The sequence below is a fragment of the Phalacrocorax aristotelis genome, chromosome W, assembly GCF_949628215.1.
Source record: "Phalacrocorax aristotelis chromosome W, bGulAri2.1, whole genome shotgun sequence".
NCBI lineage: Eukaryota > Metazoa > Chordata > Aves > Suliformes > Phalacrocoracidae > Phalacrocorax > Phalacrocorax aristotelis.
This window is the reverse complement of record NC_134310.1, coordinates 3,554,557-3,577,320: the sequence shown is the minus strand read 5'-3', so window position 1 is coordinate 3,577,320 and position 22,764 is coordinate 3,554,557.

The window sequence follows — 22,764 nt, the reverse complement described above, 5'->3', positions numbered from 1 at the left end:
AAGGATGTCCCTTCTCTAGCTATCCACTTTGGACATGATAGCCCACTTGCAATAGACTTCCTATTGCATAGGAAAGGGCACGCGCGTCACCGTTTTTTCCATTCTGTATTTGCACGACATACTTGGCTTCCCAGTGAGCTGTGACCATGTCAACGCTGGCGAACGTCAATCCAATGCTGACATCTTTTGCAAACACCCACTTAATTCAAACGGTATTAAAAAAACCACATCAAATTATTTGAGATGTCAGCGGAACTAAATAATACGCACAGGGATATTTTTCCAACGCGCTCATGAACTGGAGAAAATCCTTAATTACCACAGATTAGCAGATCTCATCTGTTAAAAGACTAAAAAAACCTCCAGCCTTAAATAGAAACAAACATAACATATTTGGTCATCATGGCACTAAGGTCAGTCCCTGTCAAGCTCTGTCATCCAACCTTACAGAAGTCAAACATGTCCACACATCATTGTGACTGCAGTCATCTGCACGTGGTTAGCAGTTGGGCAACGCTGTGAGACATCGCTGTACCACATCCATCTCACGTTTCAGAGCCTTGAACCCCAGCCAACATCCCCCGATTGCCGTCATCCCGTGCCGAGCAGGAGATGCAGCAGGGCAGCTCCTAAAACTCGCTGTCTAACTGCTTTCTTAGGAGCTGATACAAGAGGAAAAGACACGTGAAGGCAACCTAGCAATGAAATAAGTGCCCAGCCTCCAGCTGCCTCAGAAAACCCCCAAGCCTAATCAGTGACTGCCAGCCCTAACATCTGGATTCACTCAATCCATGTCATGACTGCTTTGCTGTAATTCACCTGCGAGATAAACTGTCCAATGAGCTGCATCAGCTATAAGGTAGAAAAATATATCACTATATGCTTTTTAGAAAACCTGAAGCACAGAGATATCTTGGTTGCGGTCAGGCTTTCCAGCACTTGAGGATGCCTGCCCCGTAAACCGATGGGGCTCCCCAAGGCAGCATGCATGGCAGACTTTCCTAGAAGCCTGCTCCACTAATTTTGTTGTCAGATCATCTCTATTTAAGGGTGTTCATAGAAGACAGAGAGGGATAATCATCGCTGAGAAGGAAAGCGCAGGCTGGATGAAATCCAGAGCAAGTGTGCTGCGTTGCCACGAGGTACAGCTGTCAGCCTGCTCTGGTCCCCCACTCCAGTGACCTACAGGGAGATGGTTATGGAGTGGTGTGCTGCAATAGAGGCATTGGGTTGGTTTGTTTTTTTTTTTTCATAAAGAGCTAATATCTTAGGAAATCTTCCAAGGCGGCTAGAAACAGAGACGGAGATGCCAAAACATGATGCATGCTGGACACCGCTTCCCACTGCAGCCTGCCAACTAGCTTCTCCAGACGGCTGCTTCATTAGATGACAAGTTTTTTCATGCGCCAGGACCATATTTAGAAGCAGCAAGCAAGCTAGCAGCGAGACGTACAGATGGTTTCTTTGTCAGGACAGCAGCAGGTACAGAACCTCCACCTCGGAGGCTTAGGACCCATGCCATCTGGCCTTGGGTCTCCCTGTTGACTCAGACCGGTCATCCATTTTCCTAGGAAAAACATTAGCAAACTTCAATGGGATTGAGATTGGAAGAGCCAAACCCACCCCAGGTAGGAGATGCCGGATGGGCCCTTTTATCTCCCCCATCAGCTGCAACCTTGTTCTGCAACCCGTATGTTTATTTGCGCTGCAGGTGTGGCTGATTCCTGGCCTCTTTGGAGAGCCACCACCTGCTCCAAGAGACGTTGGTGACTGCTGTTTTCCAGTCATTACATTCGCAATAAAATTTGAGCAAGCCCATAAAACCAAGGGAAAAAATCCAGCTCGAGTGCGAGTTCAGCCCAGGAAGAAGCAAGAGTTACACCAGGTTTAGCTCGGAGGCACTCAGATCTTAGCCTGGGCAGCAAGCCAGGCACAAAAAGCTTCCTGCAAACCCAGTCTGGAGAAAGGGCTTTGTCATAGCCTGGATTTGAAGTACTGCTGAAGGGGCTCCTGGAATCCCCATGCACTTGAGCAGGGACCCTGCCCGGTGCAAGGTGGGATGGACAGCAAGGACCCAGAAGACAGTGCTAGGCAGAAGGTTGAGGGGGGTTTAAAATTTTAGATTTCAGGTCTGAACTCCACTTAAATCCCAACTTAGGTGCCTGAGCTTTGTGGTGGGTCACACTCCAAAGCAGGAAAACTGCCTTGGCTCTCTCAGTGCCTGGGCTGCTCTAGGGCTGACCAGCATGAGAGCAGCAAAATCTGTCTCCATCTCTAGCACAGAGTCATTTCCTCACCCCGAGTGAGGACCAACGCTGCGTGCCTCAGTTTCCCTGCCTGCTACAGGAGACCAGCAGCACTTGTCTAGCAGTGCTTTGAAGTCTCTCTGTGAAACTAATACCATATGTGAGACCCAGGAATCATTGCAATGTAATTATAACAATTTCCCTTATTAACTGTGGCTTTTTCTTCTCCGCTGACAGCTTTCTCTGCTGGTTTGCAGGAGGCGGAGCACAACCGCAGGGAGTTCTGCTCACACCACTGCTGTTTCAGGCCATGTCGTTTGACTCACACCACCCTCCTGCACCAGATTTCCTTCGGGAATGCAACAGAGTGTGGGAAGCATGGAAGGACCAGCCCATCGATCCACAGCGCTCAGCAAAGCCTGTTGTGCTTGCTCCTTCTCCTTTGCCTCTGCCTCTTTGTAGTCATGACCTCTCCCTGGTGAGGCCAGTGTTCTCCTTGCTGGCATTTCAGAGCTGACCAGGCCACTGAACAGAGAATTAGCCAGAACACAGTGTTCTTCGTTAAAATACTTATTTTAATATACGAAAATGGAGCAGTTTACTGTTCAAACTCTCACACTCGTCAGCAGGTATGGACCTTCCCTGAGTGGCAGAAGCCAGAGCAAAATGAGCCCGTGCTCCTGTGTAAAACATAAGCTGCATTCCTCCATCCCAGCAGAGAAACATGACTGTTTAAAATAAAACAATCAAACATATGATATTTTGCAGGGCAAGAACGCCCTTTATCCTTTCCAGGAGGCACAGGGTTTTCATCCCACCTCTTCTTGCTGCCAGATTACTGTCACTCAGCTGGCTTAGGGATCCTGAACGCGGCACAACATCCCACGGTGCAAGATGGCAGTACCTCCAGACCCCAACAACTCTTGTTGCTCCTTGTCCTTGTTATCCTGATGTTCCTTTGTCCTTCACCTTTACACCGTGTGGTGACACGCGTTGTCAATGGCCTGGAAACCTTCACAAGAAGGCAGCACCACTCACGGGACTTTGTTATCTCACGATGCTTTGGGGCACTGAGCTGATGTTTAGATACCTCCTTATGTCTGAGATGGGAGAAAAGCGTCAGAGAAGCTTCATTCACTGTATCTTTTCTATCAATGGTAAAATACTTTTTTCAGACACTGACTGCTACTATCAGGTTCCCGCTGGTGCTCTGTGGACCCAGGAGCAGGGCATTCAGACCCCCACTCACAGAACCCTGTCACTTGAAGCCCAGGACTTGCCCCATGTTTTGGTCAACCCAGTCAATAAACACACAAATCAAGGTTTGACTGAGGGACACGGAAGGGAGCTCCAAGGCAGACCACAGCCTTTCATGTCATGGCGTTTTAGTGTCCAAGTTGTTTAGCGACTAAGAGCCTATTGCAACGCTATCCCATGGCAGAAAGCCATTGAGTGGAGTCACCAAAAGGAAAAGCAGGGTGGGATTTCATCCTGCGCAGCCCCTGTAGCACTGCACATCGCTATTTTTTGCTTTTAGTAGCCAGTACTAGGGCTAAAAGGCAACAAAGAAGAAAGCAAAGGAAAGAAAAAAGAACGAGGAGGAGATAGAGGGGGGCAAGGATCAGAGGCCAAAGGGCAGCCAGAGCTTCATACAAAGCACTTTGTTTTCTTTTTGATCTTGTCCTTGATCCAGAAGGTCCATCCCACTTTTGTACAGTCACAGGCCGTATTATGACTTGTTTTCTGGACCAAAAGAAATACACCACCAGATATTCACAGATATCAGCTCTCACACACAAACTTGAATAAGGGTCACATTTTCAAAGAGGTCGGTGTCTATTATATCCTAAACCGAGGACACAAGAGGGCCCAAAAGATCTGGGGTTCGTCTGCAGCTCTGCTTTCCACGTGAATGTAGACAACAAGTTGAGGATCTCTCTCCCTCCACCATGCCTCATGTTGGCAAGATTTTAAGCAAAAAAAAAAAGAGTGATCTCAAAGAATTAGGTTTTCTACAAAGTTTCTGAAAGTTTGTGTTGGGGAGAACCGAGGGAGAAAGAGAGACCCTGTAAATGTATCCACTCAGAGTATGAATCGATCTACGGGTTCATAGCTTATTAAATATTGGAGAAACATACACCTTGTCTTGTCCACCAGAAAGTTTTCAGAGTCCACACTTTTTCAAATGCCAGAGTCAATCAACCTCAAGACACAAAACCATAGGAAAAGAGGTTTCGTAGTTGCAGTGCTCACAGGAACACAGGTTTTCCCTCTCTTTTGGACAACATAAAAGAAATAGAAAGCTAGTTTCCAAACCATACAAATCTGAAATGAGCAACTGTTCACCAGGGGAAGACCCAGAGCTAATTACCAAGTGACCTCAACATTAGGCTCATAGGATGATTCAGGTTGGAATGGGCCTCAGGAGGCCTCCAGCCCTAACCTCTGCTCCAAGCAAGGTCAGCTATGAAGCCACACCAGGTTGCTCAGGGCTTTGTCCAGCTGAGTCACAAAAGACTCCAAGGATGGAGGCTGTACAGCCCCTCTGGGACAGGTTCTCCCTCAGGTCGGTAAGTTGCAATGCCCACGAATGGGAAGGTATCGATCAATGGCAAGTGAATCACAGAAACCTCACAGTCAGAGAGCGTCCATTGATTTCTCTCTTGGGGTTCCTCAACTTACCAAGACTTATTAACACCAGAAGGACCAATAGTTTTGGTGGAGTCCAGAATAAAACCCACAGTATTTAAAAACATCTTTGCAAAGTAAAGTTCTCCAGGGAAAGTGCAGAACACAGCCTTCTTCCCTGCAGCTGCATTAAAAAAATAATAAAATTCCACCAATTGCCCACAGTGATTTCCATCCCTAAATTTAAACTAGGAAATCAGCTGTCATCGAGAAAGTAACCTCGGTATTTTCTGCCTCTGAAGAGGGGGATTCCTGACGTAGCCTGGAGCTCTTCCATCGCAATAATACGGCAACATGGATTTCTGGAGCATAATGTGGGAATGTGCCTCCACCGGTCCCCAGCTGGCCCCAGGGGAGAGGGGTGCACAAGCAGGTTCAACTGGTGTAAGGTATGATGGGTGCAAGTTGTAGCCCATGCCGAAGCTTATTTCACATACCCTGCCATCCTGCGATACGATCAAGCCCTAAAAACACTGTGGCAAGACCAAACGCATCTTCAGAGGAGTTAGTAGATCCAAAAAGAGCTAGTCCATAACTACTGCTAGCAAACAGCTGGTTAGGTCTGTAAATGCAGCTATATGATATTTCAGCCCATCACAGATGGAGGCTCGTCTCAGCCATGAGGTTCTCCTCGTTCAGCTATTTTTACATACTATTTTCTACATTTCATATATACATTTACATACTTATTCCCTACTTTCCTGCACGCATAGAGCCCGTTTCCAAGAACCTGATGCACATTTTATGCAGTGGGTTAGAGACGGCATAAATTAAAGAGTTCAGATCCTGGTCCAAAACAAAGCAAGCTGTAACCACAGAATCCCAGAGTGGTGGGGGCTGGAAGGGCCCTCTGGAGCTCACCCCGTCCCACCCCTGCTGGAGCAGGCACACCCAGAGCAGGGGCACAGGGCCGCGTCCAGGCGGGGGGTGAATGTCTCCAGGGAAGGGACCCCACAGCCTCTCTGGGCAGCCTGTGCCCCTGCTCTGGCACCCGCACAGCAAAGGGGTTTCTCCTCATGTTCAGGTGGAACTTCCCGTGTTCCACCTTGTGCCCGTGGCCCCTTGGCCTGGCGTTGGGCACCGCTGAAAAGAGCCCGGCCCCATCGCCCTGACACCCACCCTTCAGATATTTATAGGCATCGATGAGATCCCCCCTCAGCCTTCTCTTCTCCAGGCTGAACAAGCCCAGGTCTCTCAGCCTTTCCTCACCAGGGAGATGCTCCAGCCCCGGATCCCCTTGGCAGCTCTGTGCTGGCCTTGCTCCAGCAGTTCAGAGCGAAAACCACACCGTTATCGCAGCCCTGGTTTTGGCTGTCTCAAAACCCTTTCTGAATCTAATGAGGTTCAGCTCTGCCCCAATGTTAGAGCAAGCCCATGCGATAAAATTGGGATATGATTAGAAAAAAAGAAGGTGTCTTGGTACAAGCAGCAACCCCTCACTTCAAAGACACGACTGCAATGCATAACTGTAGCGATGGGGAGGAATTGGTGCTAATTTCCATTCCTGTATTACTCACGGGCTCATTTCCCTCTGTGGTTCACACCTCGCCAGAGGCAGCAATGAAGACCCATCTGTGGGATTATTCTTGTTAATGAGCAAACGGGAAAGAGCCCAGAATGACTCTTGGTTTCCAGACTGAGTTTCAGGGATTGGCACTCAAAATAACTACGTATTTATCTGTAATTTGGATTTGTTTTGGTTGGGGAATCTTGTTTAGGCTCAGCTTTTATCTCAGCTGACAGTCCCTTAGTCGTCACTGTTCAAGCACACGCACATCCCGGTGAGACCGGAGTAGGGTAACGAGCACAACACTGCTACGGGTCTTGATATCGTTTCCCTCTGGCTGTAACTCTAATCCTTTCCTTTACACAAAAATACGGCTCTGCTGGCACAAACCTAAGCACAAAGCATCTGGGATCAGCTCAGCGTTCTTGTACTTATTCTAAACACCACTGCAAGACTCTTCATACCAGTGTTATGAAAGTATCTGATAAAGTTGCTGACTCAAGTCTTTTCCTCATGTACTGCACCTCTGCAATGCATAAATGAAAGGTAACCCACCCCATTTTTGCATTTAGCATCTCCCAGCTCCTTCCCCCTCATTCACTCGTCTGCTGGAGATTTCTCCTTTGGGGAGTAACAGCTGCGAGGCTCCTAGCAAGGGGACTCAATACTGAAATGCAGACACCGCTTCTCTACTTTGCTTCCAACTATTTGAGACATTTTCCTTCCCTCTTCTTCGCTGCCTCTTTCATCTCCAAGTGCTCATACTCAGGAATGCCACAAGCCTGGTTACTTGGCTTCTTGCTCTTAGGTACAACTCAACCCTCCTTGGGTGTCAGTAACCAGAGCTCAATTTCCCTCTATCTTCCCAATTTAAAATCTAATTTCTTAGTAGTATCTCAGGCTTTGTCACTCTTCCCTCACTAGCACGGTTCAAAGCCACACCAGTTTCTCCCTCTCCCATCAGCGTTACGCCTCACGCCTCCTGGTAGCGGAGGCATCAGAGGAAGCCAAACCACAGGGACAAGCGCTGGATGGCAGCGATGCCAAGAAACTTGCAGATTTCCTGTTGGAGCACCTACGGAAAAGTGACTTATTTTTCCTTTGTGTGTTCCCGTCCGTTCATACTGAATGAATGGATGTTCCCAGTGTTTCCTGTCTCGGCAGCCGCTACGCTCGCTGTATGCAACCCCCTCATTCAAAAGACACAAGACAGTCATATGCCGTCAGGGTAGTTTCCCCTGGATGTTTCCTGGGATCACAGCATCAAATAGGGGTTTGTACTATTTTAATAAAAAAAATTTCTCCCCATCCTCCAAGAACAATAACAAAAAATACTTTTAAAATAAATTTTTAAAATTCTTTAAATTATTTCAGAATTTCTTGAAGACCACTTATTTTACTACCAGTAATCAGGTTTCAGAAACTATTTGAAAAACCTTGCTTGAGTAAATGAATCCCAGTACACTCAAGAAGTCACATCTACCAGGTATCGGCAGCCACCCACATTTGTAAGTACTTGTAGATAAATTATTTCAAAGATCACCTCTCAGTATTAAATTATTATTATTAAATATAGTATTTCTTAGAGCTACTGAGCGCTTTCAAAAATCTTGTTACTTATTTAAGAACTTTAAAGCTTTTTGGGGAGGGGGTAATCCATTTTGGAAGGCTTGGTCCACATTTCTGAACCTGCTGAGAAGGCCCAGGTGTTTGTGCCAACATACCTGAAGATGAAGAGATGAGGAAAGTATTTCTACACTCAAAGTTATGAATGCAACTTCACATGTATAAATACACATAAAATGCCTCGTTTTTAAAAATGATAGAGCTGGATATTTTTTGCAACCTCTTTCTAGCACATCTTCATTGTTTTTTCTTCCAATAAACCTGAGATATTTTTATTTCCTCTTCGTTTCTTGAAACAGTGTGACTTCATCCATCATTTGGCAGCTCTGAGCAAGCAGTTTGTACTTGAATTTCCAGAAACACAGCGTGTTATTTACATTGCCAGTTGCAACACTTTTTTCTGTGTAAAAGCTCCCTGAGATTTCACTGACCACTGCCTTCCCCCCCACCCCCCACAAACAGGCAAGAAGAACGCTGCAGGGCAGAAAAATATCCCAGCTGCTCTTAGAGCTGGAGGCTAAATACAGATACCACGCTCACTGCTGGCTTAAGTTGATAAACTTGCTGGGATTTCGTGAGGCAGCCCCAAAATTTCAGCTTCCCAAATATACGGTTGATGCACAAAATACCTCTTTTTTTTCAGCCTTGAGAAAAGCAGGCTCAGAGGGGATCTCATCACCACGTACCAGTACTTAAGGAGTACCTGCAAAGAAGATGGAGACTCCCTTTTTACACGGAGTCCCACGGAGAGGACAAAGGGGATGGACACAAGTTGCTCTTGGGGAGATTCCGATTGGCCACCAGAGGGAAATTTTTCACAGTGAGGACAGTCACCATTGGAATAATCTCCCCAGGGAAGGGATTGACTCAGTCGCATTGGACACCTTCAAGAGTCGTCTGGACAGGGTGCTGGGCCATCTTGTCTAGGCTGGGCTCTGCCTAGAAAGGTTGGACTAGATGATCCCTGAGGTCACTTCCAACCTGGGATTCTGTGTGATTCTGTGATTTTTAATACGCTATTTGCCATGGAAATGCGTTGATTAGTCCTCAATTTGTAGAAAATGTGTTGCTCGCTGACGTTTTTCCACCCTGAGAAGGGAGATGGTTGGATAGGAGAATTGGCCAAACGTTAACGAAGAGTAGGGAGGGTAAGCTGTAATAATCGAACGATGCTGACGCGCAAATACCCAAACACACAGACCACAAACTGCCGTCAGCTCCTACTCAAGCGCACCGACCTCGCTGTCTGTCGCCGCTCTCATCAGAGCAGGTATCAGCTCTGCTCAACCCCCTACCCCTTCCCAACTCCCTTCTAATGGGAGGCCACAGAAGAGCAACACACGTTGCAGGGAGTTGTTATCCCTGGAAACACTTACTGGAGCCTGCAAACATTCACGCTCATTTTTCTTTAAGCAAGCCAGACATCATGAAATGGGAGACACCACGTGACTGGAGAATTAAGAGTTGATATTGCACATCTACAAGGTTTTAGAAACAAGCGCTTGCAGTAAACTAACAACATTGGACTAATATGATCCTGGAACACACAACTCTGCAGAAGTAAGGCATGATCCCAGAAAAAACCTCCATAAAGCTCATTTTTAACTCTAGATTTTTACATTTCCAAGACGCACAGCTCGCTCTGCGTTCCCACCCCTGCAAAGAGGAGGGGAGAAGCTGAAGGTATTTAGCAGTCATTAGCATCTACATTCCGCAAGTGGCAGATGCAAAGGCACTCGTTTCCCCTAACATAAGCCATCTATAAATTAAATGGCTGATATTAATCTTGGCTTCTTTTTTAACACAGATTAGAATAGCTGCTACGTGCAAGTCTCCCCTGCTCTCTCCTCAGAGGCTGCGGAGAGCCCTCAACTGCCAAACTTAAATAGGGGGCTGAAATGAAATCAGAGGTCTCCCACCCTCAGCACAGCTCCTGAATGCGCAGCCCCAGTTCAAAGCGCACTGGAGTCCCTGGAAAAATCACAGCTGTAATTCTGGAAGGGTGTTTCAGTGCTCTGCTGCTGCTGCTCAGAGGTTTGGGGAGGTCAGGATGACCTGGAGGCACTGCGGCAGCCAGGCCGAGTAACCTGCCGTGCTGGCTGGCAGCACCCCCAGCATCCAGCGTCCTCCAGGAGCACACACCAGCGTCCACTTGCTTTGGTTCCAAAGGAAAGGCAAACATGGAAGCAGCAAGGTGCGTGCACCCTCAGCCGCTCTGCTGATGATTAATCGCTTGAGGTATTTTTACTGGTAGATGCTGCAGTTCCCTACCAGAGCAGCGGTGCTCTGCAAAGGCATGGTCTGAAAGCATTCGAACGAGCATCAGTGAAGTTCAAACGCAGGAGTTACACTCAAATGCAGACAAAGGTCCAATGGGGAGGGAAAAAAGAAAAAAGAAGAAAAAAATCAAGTTTAAATTTGTCTGTGACTTCACAGGATCCTCCAGCCTGAGAGTGTTTTGCCTTTTGGGGCTTCTGCCCTGTAATAACCATGTATGCAAGTAAGCAAATGCGTGCATGCACGTTCACTCACAAACCCAGGAGAGAACAGGCTCTCACCAAACAAGCTTCTCCTCCTGACAGCAGCACCCTGCACGACCCCCACACTTTTAGCTGGGTGCCTGAAGCAAAGGGTGTCCCACTAGCATCACCTCAAAGGTACAGCGCGGTAGCGTAGGTGCGTGCAGGGTGCTCCCTGCTAGCAGCAATACAAGCCCCCAGCTGCCAGAAAAGCCTCCCTGGATGAGGGAGTGAGACCGGGAGACGTTTAGAGATCTAAAGGGGGCTGCAGGGTTAGTGCCTAAGGAAGGAGAAGCCCTGGGAAGGAGTCCCCATTTTTATTGCTGAAGCCTTGCACTGCAAACCCCCAAATAACGCTCATAAGAAAGCACTTTGCCTTTTATCGGTCACATATTTAGCATCCAGCTGTCGGGGAAGGTGCACAGGGAGCAGAGCAGCAGCAGGGAGGGGAAGAAGCTCATCCACATTTTTTTCGTTACATGGCAGGAAAACCACGTGCTGGCTTTCCAAGCACCCTGCCAGCTCCACACAATCTTTTTTAAAAAAAAACCAAACAAACCACATTACATTTAGAAACAAAGCTTAGACACAAAACGCTGCCCCTGTAGAAATGTGGAAAGAGCCCAGGCTGGCTGCTGGTGACTGCTGCTATTCATCTGACTAAGCAGCATTTGGTATTTGGGCTTGGTGGGTCTCAAGTTTCCCTCTAGTAAGATATGGGCTGACTCCGCAGCAGCCAATCTCGGTCGGAGGCTGCGGACGATGCCGGAGGGAGGAGAGGCGAGGCAGGCACACATCCCAAATGACAGAGCACAGCTGCCGGACTGCGTTCAGCGCAGCTCCAGCGAGCCTGACCTCGGTTGCACCGGATGCGTTGCACCACTGCCCAGTCCTCCTGCACCGTCTGGGGATGCTGTTAGCTGCTGATTCCTCTCTTTTTTCCACATTTCTTGGTAGCTTTTACTTTTTTTTTTTTTTTGCTTTTCTTCACCCAGTAACTAGAGCTTTTTATTTCCTGTTGCCATGTGGCTTATCTTCTGTTGTAATCAGAGGCAAGTGGAAGCTGTTTTACAAGACCAGCATTGAATTTCCCAACCCAGGTTGAGCTTGGTGCAATATAACCGGCAGCGTAAAGGGGAATCCTGTCTGTACGACAGTGTTCCAGAAGAAACCAGGTTAAACTGAAATCATACCAAAAGTGGCAGGCTTGCTGAGAGCTGGCTGCGCATTACAGAGAGCCTGAGCAGAATCCACAACTCAGACGTCTTCCCTGGATGGAGAAAATCTGAGCCAGACACCAATACCACAGTCGAGTCTTCTGAGAGGTGTAACCCACAAAAAATCTGACTCTGGATGGATGCATCACTGCTCAAGCACATCGAGCCAGCTGGAAGGAACTGGCGGTAGCGTGTTTTCCTTTGATGCCTAAAGCTTTGAGTACAATTTAGCAGAGAAACTTTGTGGCACTGAGAAGATCTCTAAAATCCTCTAAGCTTTACATTTGTCTTTGCCGCATCCACTTTTCCTCCTCCTCACCCTGAGATTTTGCATTAACTACAAGCAAGGACTAACACAGGGGAACTGCAGCATAAATCACAGGAATACTAAAATGAGTGCCATGATACGGGTCGCTAAAAGTATTAGCTGTTCCCAATTCCAGTACTAAAATCCTCCTCGAGAAAAATTAAAACATATTTGTACAGCACGGTTTTCAATGAGTAAAACTTCTTTATCACCTTATTTTGCACTGGACCCCTCGTGACCGCTGCTTGCAAAATTGCTGTGCAGCCTCCCAGCTCCTAACAGCGCTGTCCCTCAAGACCTGCTTGTCACCCTCACTCCTACTTCTCGAGAGCCTCGATGAGGGTAAATTTGCAGAGTCAGTTGCATAACTTTTGCAAACTAAGTTGAGCACTAATGTATACACTTCTTTTGGATGACAATAAGCCTCTATGAGCCCTGAAGTCCCACCAGGCATCCACTCAACCAAAAAGCTATGTAGGGGCCCTGACCCCAGTCCCATTGAAATGAGTAGAAACCCTGCCCCCAACTCCAGCTCTGTTGAACACTTGCAAACCCACGGTTCATAAACTGCGTTTGCCAGGTATCCCCATCCCTTGCCTTCATGAGGTGGGTGGCCTCATCCAAGGCTGGTTTTCTGCACCTCCCAAAGCAGAGCCCCGCTGCTCTCTGCCAGCTCAGCAGCAGGCATCAGCAAGACCCTGGGTAAAACCCAGCCCACCTCCAATCCCATTTCTTTGTAGGAGGAGATGCTGGAGCCCCCCTAAGGGGGGGGGTCTCAGGCCACCGTGTCTGTGATCAGCCATGGGATGTTGACTGCAAGGACACACGGGTTTCATGGGTGCTGCACATTATCACAGTCCAGTCATGCAAGATATGGCATGTTCCTGAGCACAAAGTACACCTGAGATACTTACCCCCTCTGCAAATACCTGCAGGGACTTTTCAGAGGCAACTTTGAGAGGGCTGATGTGCACAAATAATGACTACAAACAATCTAGCCTCAGCAGCCCACATGAACAGCCCTGTAAGAGCAGCTATCGTGGCAATTCAAGACATTCTGAGGGATAAGACTGAGGTCTTGCCTCTTCTAGATCATCCCAAAGAACCTCTGTTGGCTGTTAAAGTACCATAGCACATCCTGACCTCCCCTTGATGCTCCGCTTGGCTGAAGGCAACAGCCCCAGAGCGCCCAGTCCAATGAACACCCCACAGCCATTCAGCCTGCAGAAGACCTCACACCAGCTGACACGTAAAGGAGCTGTGGGTGGTGACGGAGCAGGAAAAACCAGGGTGCACCGCCTGCTCGGCTTGCCGCTGAGTAAGACCAAAGCCCAAGCCCAAATACGGTCCAAAATAAACAACTGGAGAATCCACTTCTCTGAGGAACAGTTTGTTCAGGTCATGCTGTTGAAACCTCAAGTACGTTACAGCAGGGCAACACCATCCTGACGGGCACCTCTGCCGTTTTGAAGGGTGCGTGCTCATGAGTTTTCAGCGTACCTATAAAACGGAATGAAGAGGTCAAACCCAGGAGGATAGCGGTGTCTAACACCACAGAGTGACCCCCAGGTCCTCCATATTTGCTCTGATTGTCTTTAGTGTTCATACACAGGTGAGAGGGGACTACCACAAATCCAGCTCTGACTACCGACAGTGGCATAATTCTGTGTCTCACAAGACAGACAAAAGTAAGCCTTTCTTTTCCCATTCCTCAGGAAGGGCACAAGCTTTAGTACTTGTGGTTTTTTGGCTGTCCCACAGGAAGATGAGCAGGTTTACCCCTAGCCCACAGGGAGACAGTGGGCTGGGAGGGTTTGCATCTTAAGGCACACCGCAAGCAGTACAATCACCATCTCTGACACCTCCCTGGAGGGCAAAGAAGACGACAGATTGCTCAGTTTTTGACCAACTGTCCTTTAAAATCATAGTTTTCCTTATTCTAGCACTAAACTACACTCCTACCATGTGACCTTAGGGTTGAGACTGGATGAGTCCCACCACGTTTAGCCACTACATTCCTATACGTGCATAACTGTGCTTCTCTCATCCAGGTGTCGAGACCTGAAACGGGAGGAAAAGGATCTCATTTACTCCTTCTCAGCATAAGAAAGCTCGGAGAATGCTACCAAGAAGCCTGCAAAAGCCAGTGATGCCTCAGCTCAGGGGCTGCGCGGCCATCAAACTATGCGCACAGTATACACGCACGCAACAAGCGGCTCTGTAAATAATTTTTAGAAAGATAGTCACCATCACTAGCACATTGGTTTGCCTGGGAAAAGTCCTCCCTTAGTTATTCAGCCACAAACTCCCATAGCTAGAAAGCGGCAAGGGGGAGCTCCAGTTGCAAGTTTTCTATCAGTTTAGCAAACCTTGATAAACTTCAGTGTATTTATGGTGGTCGTTGCCCTAAATAATTTTATTTATATCAAATACGTGCTTTAAAGAACCGATTGTCACTTCAAAACATGCCAAACTGACCCCTGGACTGGCCTCAACAGGGCTCAAATCATGAGTTTATGTAAGGAATAGAACTTCCCCTGGGACAAACAACAGACCGTACAAATGCATTTGATCAGCAGCTGCTGAGAACACTCATTTTTTAATTAGACTTCGTGAACGCGGCACTCACCAACATAACCTTATCTTAACTCACCCGGGATTCAGACTATGTGCTCACACAGCGGTTGTCCTACGCGAAGAAGCACGCTAGGGCTCAAGTGCTAGGTCAAGATGAATCAAGCAGTTGCACAAGAGTACGGACCTACACATGCTCTTAAATCTGCATTGCAACAGCCATATCCCCATTTTTGGGAGCTGAGGATCCCGGCCATTAAACACCTCCTTTGGTGGCCTGGAACCCCTTATCGCAAGCAGATCAAGAGCTGCTTCAGCTGGCGATGCTGCACGTGACTGATTTGAATGTCAGGTGTTGAATCACACCACAGAGCTCCCCACCTGCAGCCTGTTATTAGCCAATGTCAACAGCAGACCTCAACTGCTCAGGTCGCCACTGGGAAACAGCCATCTAGCATGCCTGGTGCCAGGATAAGCTTGAGGGTTGGAATGGAAAATGAGAGCGGGGCCATGACTTTCAGCCAGGTTTTGACTAATTGTTTAAAATATGCCAGATTCCAACAGCCATTTTATACAATGTGCTACAGTATTGTACCAGGCATCTATCCTGGTTCTATCACTGGCATAAAATAGTTTAATGAGCTATCTAGCACAATGAGGCACCTCAGAAGTTGAATGTACTTTATTTCACAGAAAAAAACTTTTTACTGTTCAACTTTTAGCCAAGAGTTCACCTAATAACTCTGCTCCTGAATTCTATCCAGGGCTTGACCTAAAGACTGCAGTCTATAGACTTGAGCTCAAGCTTTGCACAAGAAAAAACACTGAGGGAAGTGGTGGGAAGGAGGGGGAGCAAGAAGGGTGGGAGCTTGGGAATCCAGCCTTTGGGTGCCTGTGATGCGCTCTGCAGTTTTGCATCTTGCTTCCAAATGTCCCTTGTACTTATTTTTCTTATGCAGTAGGTTCTTCAGATCTATGGATGGGAGACAGGGAAGAATGATAGGAGCCCACCTGCAACATCAAGACTCAGAGAATCTCCTGACACACGTAAACCTTGCTTCTGCTGGCAGTCCTTCAGAAGTAGGCTGAGGTATGAGAGTAAGTTCACCACACCTGTAGCAATGTCACGGAGAGGCCCATTCCAGCAGTGGCACATCTAGCTTTGCTCTAGCTACCTAGCTATCGTCAGAAGTTGTACCGCCTAACTGCACAAATGTCTAAGCAACAGGTATGGTGAACAAGGGGAGAACCAGGAAGTAAAGGAAGAAAGAAAGGAAAAGAGAACATCCCTATAAGGTAAGAGCCCCAGGCTACTTCTCTTCCATCACACATGCACTGACGGGAGTCACTGACACTCCCCCTTCCCTCCCAGGAGAGTCACCGTGAAGGCCTTCCCATTTCAGAAGCCAGTGACTTCACCTGGAATTACACAGGTGGTTGCAACATACTGCAAATTCTTTGGGTTTGATTAGCTCTAAAATGATTCTCAGGGCATCTATTTTTAGGTCTGCAATTGTGTTTTTCCATGGCACTCATAGAATAGAATCATAGAATCATGCAATCACTCTGCTGCCCATCCCAGTACTGGGCAGAGCAGGAAAAGGCAGCCACTCTTGGCTAAAGACAGAGACCAACCCTCCAGCATGGGAAACATCAACAGATTTGAGCAAGGAGCAGACCTACTTTGAAGTACCAGAGTCATAGGTCCGCCACTGAGATATCTGGAAGCCATTTTAAGAGAGCATCAGCTCATGCAACACAAAGCATTGAGCAATATGAAGTTCTTAAGAACCTGACTCCTGATAGCTTTAGAGCATGGTCACCATGTTACTGCAACCTTAGGAAGAAGCTCCTAGAGGAACTCACGTTCCGTGTGCTGGTAAGGGAGAAAGCACCTAGGGGAGGCTGAAAGACGTACCGCAGTGAAGGAGTCCCAAGGAGGGCAGCAAAGCTGGTGGCAGGGCTGGAAGGCATGTCCTGTGACACGGGCTTGGCTAGCTGGGAGGAAAGGAGGCTGGGGGATGACCTCATGGCTCTCTGCAGCTTCTTGAGGAGGGGATGCGGAGAGGGAGGTGCTGAGCTTTTCTCCCTGGGATCCAGGGAAAGGACCTGTGGGAATGGTTCAAAGCTGTGCCGTGGAGGTTTACACTGGACATTAGGAAGCATTTCTTTACCAAGAGGGTGGTCAAACCCTGGAACAGGCTTCCTAGAGAGGTGGTCGGTGTCCCAAGCCCGTCAGTGTTTAAGAGGCATTGGAACGATGTCCTTAATAACATGGTTTAACTTGGTCAGCCCTGAACTGGTCAGGCAGTTGGACTAGATGATCATCACAGGCCCGTGCCAACTGAAATATTTAATTCCATTCTATTCTATTCGACTAGATTCAACAGGACGAATCACACACCAAAACTAGGCTTATGCTCGGGTACGTAGCTGACGACAGCTTTCCCCTGAAGCAAAGAGCCTAACGCACACGCTTCTGCACAGAGCGCCAGGACTTGGGGTTCCCGATCTCTAGGATGTAATGCTAGAGGTACAGCGGCCAGAGACAGGACATCCCTCGTCCTTGTGTACAGCACCTGAATCTTACCCTTTTTTTAGAAATAGGAGCAATGAATAAATTCTCGTGTTTGTGTAGGGTAGTTTTGTTCTGTGTTTAACACCTGCCACAGTGAGTTCATAACCCTAACTTGCCCTTTCCCTCAACTTCAATCTACTCCATACTCAACCTACTCCATATTCTACTCCATACTCTACCTCCTTACTAACCTTCCCCTGAACCTTCAGTATCTGAAGACTGACGCTTGCCGCTGTTGGAGTAGGAGTCACAAATACTGAGTTCTGGCTATTGTTCACCACAGCCTTACACGCTTTTCTCCAAATTAGCCAAACTTCTACCATTCTACCAACTGTAGATTTGCCAAATCTCATAGTTTTATTATTACTCTTAAAATACAATGTAGAAGTTTCTGGAGTCTGGTGAGTACACTTTTGCTTAAAAAGAGCATAACTACTTTTGTGTTGGCGAAGCCTTGTGAGTTTGAGAAAAAAAAACTCCTAAAAATGAGTTATTTAAGGGTTAATTCAATGACTAGAGGTCCAATAAATACAACTGCTTAGTGCTCTGTTATCTCTTAAGTTCTCCCTTCTCTGTTTAAATTATGCTGTCTGCTGCTTCACACTCTTTCTAGATTTTGCAAATCCCTTTCAAGACCTGAAACATCTCTATTTATAAATAACCCTAGAAGAGGGGAAAACCTTTGTCAGTGTAAAATATTCTTACAAGCAAAACAAAAAGACACATGACAAAATCATTGGGATCTTATACTAGAGCTAAATGTTTATAAAGGGGGATTAAGATTTTTTTTTCTCCCTGGCAACAGCTATAATAAATTCACTGCTAGAGTAAATATGTGAAATGGGAGACATTCACCCAACACTGAACAAACATGTTTGGATACTGTACTGCACGGAACTTGCAGAAGAACCTAATGCCAAAAAAATTCTAAGTTCCGGCTTGCTGCCAATGTTAAAATCTCTCAAAGTAAAGCTCCTTGGGTGAGTCCTCCTTTGAGATGTAGTCAGACGGTGTTTCCAAGCTCCAGTAACTGATTAGGCAGGAATTTGGTCTGCCTGCTCTTAGTGTCTAGGGCAGGTACCACAATCTCTCCACGGACTGGCACGGTGACTGTCCTGAGCTTGCTGTTTTAAGCTTCTGTGCAACAGCTCACTGTCTTGCTGATTTTCAAAGAGATTAAAGCTGTGGTTTCACAATCATTAATGCCATATTTGGGTAATTCCTGATCTCTCAGAGAACAGATTCAGCCAGGCAGGGTGAGAACATATAGCCCTGCTCCTGCTGAACGAGAGGAAGAGCATGACCACCAAAGGAAAAAACAATAGCTGCTCTGGCTTAATACCTGCCAGGATGAATTTATCATGCTGACAAGTTCAAATAGCTGTGGATGAGCAGCCTGAGTTTCCACCTGATCTGCCCTTCCATTCCTACGCCTACAACATTTTGACCAGGCATTATTAGCCCTACTGCTGGACTTGTTATCAAACAGCAGCCTTATCTAAGTTCAAAAATGTTGCCTTTTTATCTTAACTCACCTTCTATGAGACATACTGATCATTATAAAATCAAAACCAACAATAATGCTCCAATCTACCTGTTCATTTCAATTTAATTTTTCATGTAAATGTACTTAAGTCAGCAAAGACATCACTAACACTAGCTCCTTATAGATGTATTCAGAATCATAGAACCATAGAATGCCCTGAGCTGGAAGGGACCCACAAGGACCATGGCGCCCAGCTCCTGTCCCTGCACAGGACACCCCAAATTCACACCGTGTCTCTGAGGGCCTTGGCCAAGGGCTTCTGGAATATCACCGGGCTGGTGCCATGATGCCTCCCTGGGGAGCCTGTGCCAGGGCTCCACCACCCTCTGGGGGAAGGACCTTCTCCTAATGCCCAGCCTAACCCTCCCCAGGCACATCTCCCTGCCATTCCCTCGGGGCCTGGCGTTGGTCACCAGAGAGCAGAGACCAGCCCTGCCCCTCCTCCTCCCCTCGGGAGGGAGCTGCAGAGCGCCATGAGGGCTGCCCTCGGCCCCCTCTGCTCCAGCTGAACAACCCAAGGGACTTCAGCCGCTCCTCGTACCGTTTCCCCTCTAAACCCTTCCCCAACTCCGTGGCCTCCTCGGGACACTCTCCAGTACCTTTATACCCTCAATGTCCTGCGGTGCCCAACGCTGCCCACAGCACTCGAGGTGAGGCCGCCCCAGCGCGGGGCAGAGCGGGACAATCCCCCCCCTCGCCCGGCTGCGATGCAGGGCTCGGTGCCCCCCAGGGCACGGCTGGCCCTCTGGGCTGCCAGGGCACGCTGGTGGCTCGTGTTCAACTTGCCGTCGAGCAGAACCCCCCAGGTCCCTCTGCAGAGCTGCTCCCCAGCCCCTCGTTCCCAGCCTGTCTGTACAGCCAGGGCTGCCGTGTCCCGGGGCAAAATCCAGCACTTGCCCTTGTTAAACTTCATACAGTTGGTGATTGCCCAGCTCTCCAGCCTGTCCAGATCTCTCTGTGGAAGAGAAAAACTGCACCCCCTTCACTAAACCCTTAGCTTGTGAACTCTCAGAAGGATTAATTTCCCCTCTGATCCCCCTCAGCATCCCTGTGCAGCTCCCTGCTGACCCCATCAGACATGGACTCTGCTAGGTGGAGCGGCGAGACAGAGCCCTGGCCAGCTTAACAGCATCACACCATATGGAAAATGTCTGGATTTACAGATAGAGGAAGAGCTTATTAGGAATACTCTCACAATGAGGTGAGACTGGCCTGAAACTGTGCACTTTAGCAGCCTCGAGATTTAAGTTTTTTTTTTATATAGATTGCTACACAACATCCCATCTTAATTATTGGAGCTCTGCTAGAAGCATAACAGAACTGCTTATATACAGTGCAACAGGTAAGTCCCTCTCCATCAGGTCTCTGTTCCTTCTCCCTCTCTCTCACATATACTTGCTTAGGATTAAGGATTATTAATTTTTTTTCTGGACAAAGGAATCATAATCTATTCTCTTGTTCACCTTGTGTCAGATACAGTACTTCAGTCATCATCTTGTTGAACAAGTCCTCTCAAATAGCAGTTGGAACCCACTCTGTAAAACATCTGATGCTTTCTAATGCACTTGAAATCAAGAAGCACCAAAGACTGTGGGGTGCACAGTAGCAAAGATGTGTTGGTGTCACGGCACCTGCCTGTTTAAAACCCACAAAAGGAGAAACGGGACTTGATACTTTGGGTGATTCAGTTTCAAGGTTAATCTAGCATGCATTTACAAGAAAAGCTGTGCTACTACATGGAGGACAAATGCCTTTGTAATACAGTGAGATCTGCAGGGTGTTTAAAACGCACCACCCAGTGGCAGAAAGCTACATCTACATCTATGGGTAAATACCGCACAGCTTTATGCAGGCAACAAATAACTTCCACAAGTGCTTTTTTTTCTCACACATTTCAATAAAGACAATCTTCCTTATGCTGTATAATGGAGACTACTCACACCAAAACAAAGAATACACCTGAGCCTAGAAAGGAAAAAGAAGTATGCATTTGGTACAAACAACGTATGTAATTACCCCTCCAAAATCTAACACCTTTCTTCTGTATCTTCTGCTCCTTGCTATTAAACTCCCCTAATCCAGATTGCTCTCAGTAAGATGTCTTCATTTCCCAAAGGCAGAAACACAGGTTTACCATTGTTATATCTGGGAAACTGGAGAGCATGCTTTGGAGTGATGCACAAGGATCAGATATTACTGCTGTTATCCCATAATAAATGATCAGACTTGCTAGTAAAGGCAGGCTTAGACCAAACCCTCAAGGCTAGCCGCCCCTACATATTGTGGAAGATTGGCTCAGGAATCTAATGTCAGTGCTTGTGCTCATCTTTAATAATAACTTGCTAAGAAAAAGGCAATATTCTGAAGCACAGGAAACTATTCATAAACGACCCAGCACAGCACCTGGTTTTTGTACTGCGGGGAATACCACACTCTAGACTTAAAAGTGAAATCAGGAACTACAGGAGAGGAATGCAGCATATTCCCCCCAAACCCAGAGCACCTTTTGGAAGAAGGGCTTCCCCCCAGAGACAAAGTCACTGACAACTCACTCGATGACTGGTAGTCCACACAGAGCCACTGCCGACGGTCTCAGCCATTCAAGGGTTTAACTGACACAAAGGACACCTTTTGGCAGCAGCCTAACAAAGCAGGCACATATCAAAGGGGCAGAGAGCAGAAGCACATCTTTGGACAATCCACACATAACCCACCCAAACTAGACCACTTATGTTGCTTTTAAACCTAAAGAAGGGATTGCATTCTCCCTAATGCAACTGACCTTATCATCAGAGGGAGCGGTTATACCGCCAGGCACTGCAACCTGAAACCAGAGACAGGCAAAAAGAAAGGAATTAAATTTACTCCCAGAACAAGAGTGTTTTCCCTGACTGCCCCTGAAAGCAGACACTGAACTTTAAGACATGGAAGTTGTGGAGGAAGTTGCATGGATAAGAAGTGCAATGCGTTAAGTCTCAGTAACTTCATGGGCAAGGATTTCACTGTTTCCCTTTAGTGTGACAAAGCCTCTTGTAAGAGGCTCTTACAGGAAACGAACAGTATAGAAATGGAATGATCTGGGAATAAGCAGATGGATCACACAGCGGAGAAAGGTGACTAGCAGGACATACAACCATCTGTGCTGCAAACATGTTCATAAGTTCTCTGGGAAATGAGGTGGACATCATGATGCATTTTGCAGAAAAGACAATTATTCAGGATGACCAAATTCAACTCTCACAGCTAGATTTACAGATGGATCTCAAAAAACTGAGTGATAAAAGAGGAAAATGAAACATTATGTGCAAAATGAAGTGCATGAAGGGGATTATTCTTTACTGTCCCTACACAGTGACAAGCTCTGAAAGAATTGTTACTACACAGGGATGAGATCTTGGAAAAAACTGGCCAGTTCTCTGAAAGTAAGAGTTCAGTGATTACACAGAGTCACAGAGGAAGAGGGAATTAGTTATTGGTTATTACGGAAGGAACTAAGAATAGAAAACATCCTGCTCTATTAAACCCACATGGCAACGGTATCTTGAACAGAGAAACCCCAATAACCAAAACTTACTAAGATACAATAGAAAGAGGGAAACAGATACTGTGTTAGATGAACATCTGGTTTGCTGCCTTATGACAGCTGTGTTTTGGTTTTTTTTTTTTTTAATTCCATATAAGTTCTAAATATTTCTACAGTCATTAAAGACACTGCATCCATAAAAAACCCCAGGAACGGTGATTAGCATACTTCATCTGTTATCCACCAGTCGTATCGATGCTTGCCTTGGCCTGAATTTCTTGCTAGGCTAGGCAGTCAGGTTTTGAATAACCTCTCATCTTTCACAATCGTCACAGCCCATGCCAGTGGAGTGGCAAGAGAAGTTGGAGATAAGCAGTATTTTGACAGTGGACAGAGGCTGAGAAAGAATAAAGGCTCAAGTCTTTGCTACTAT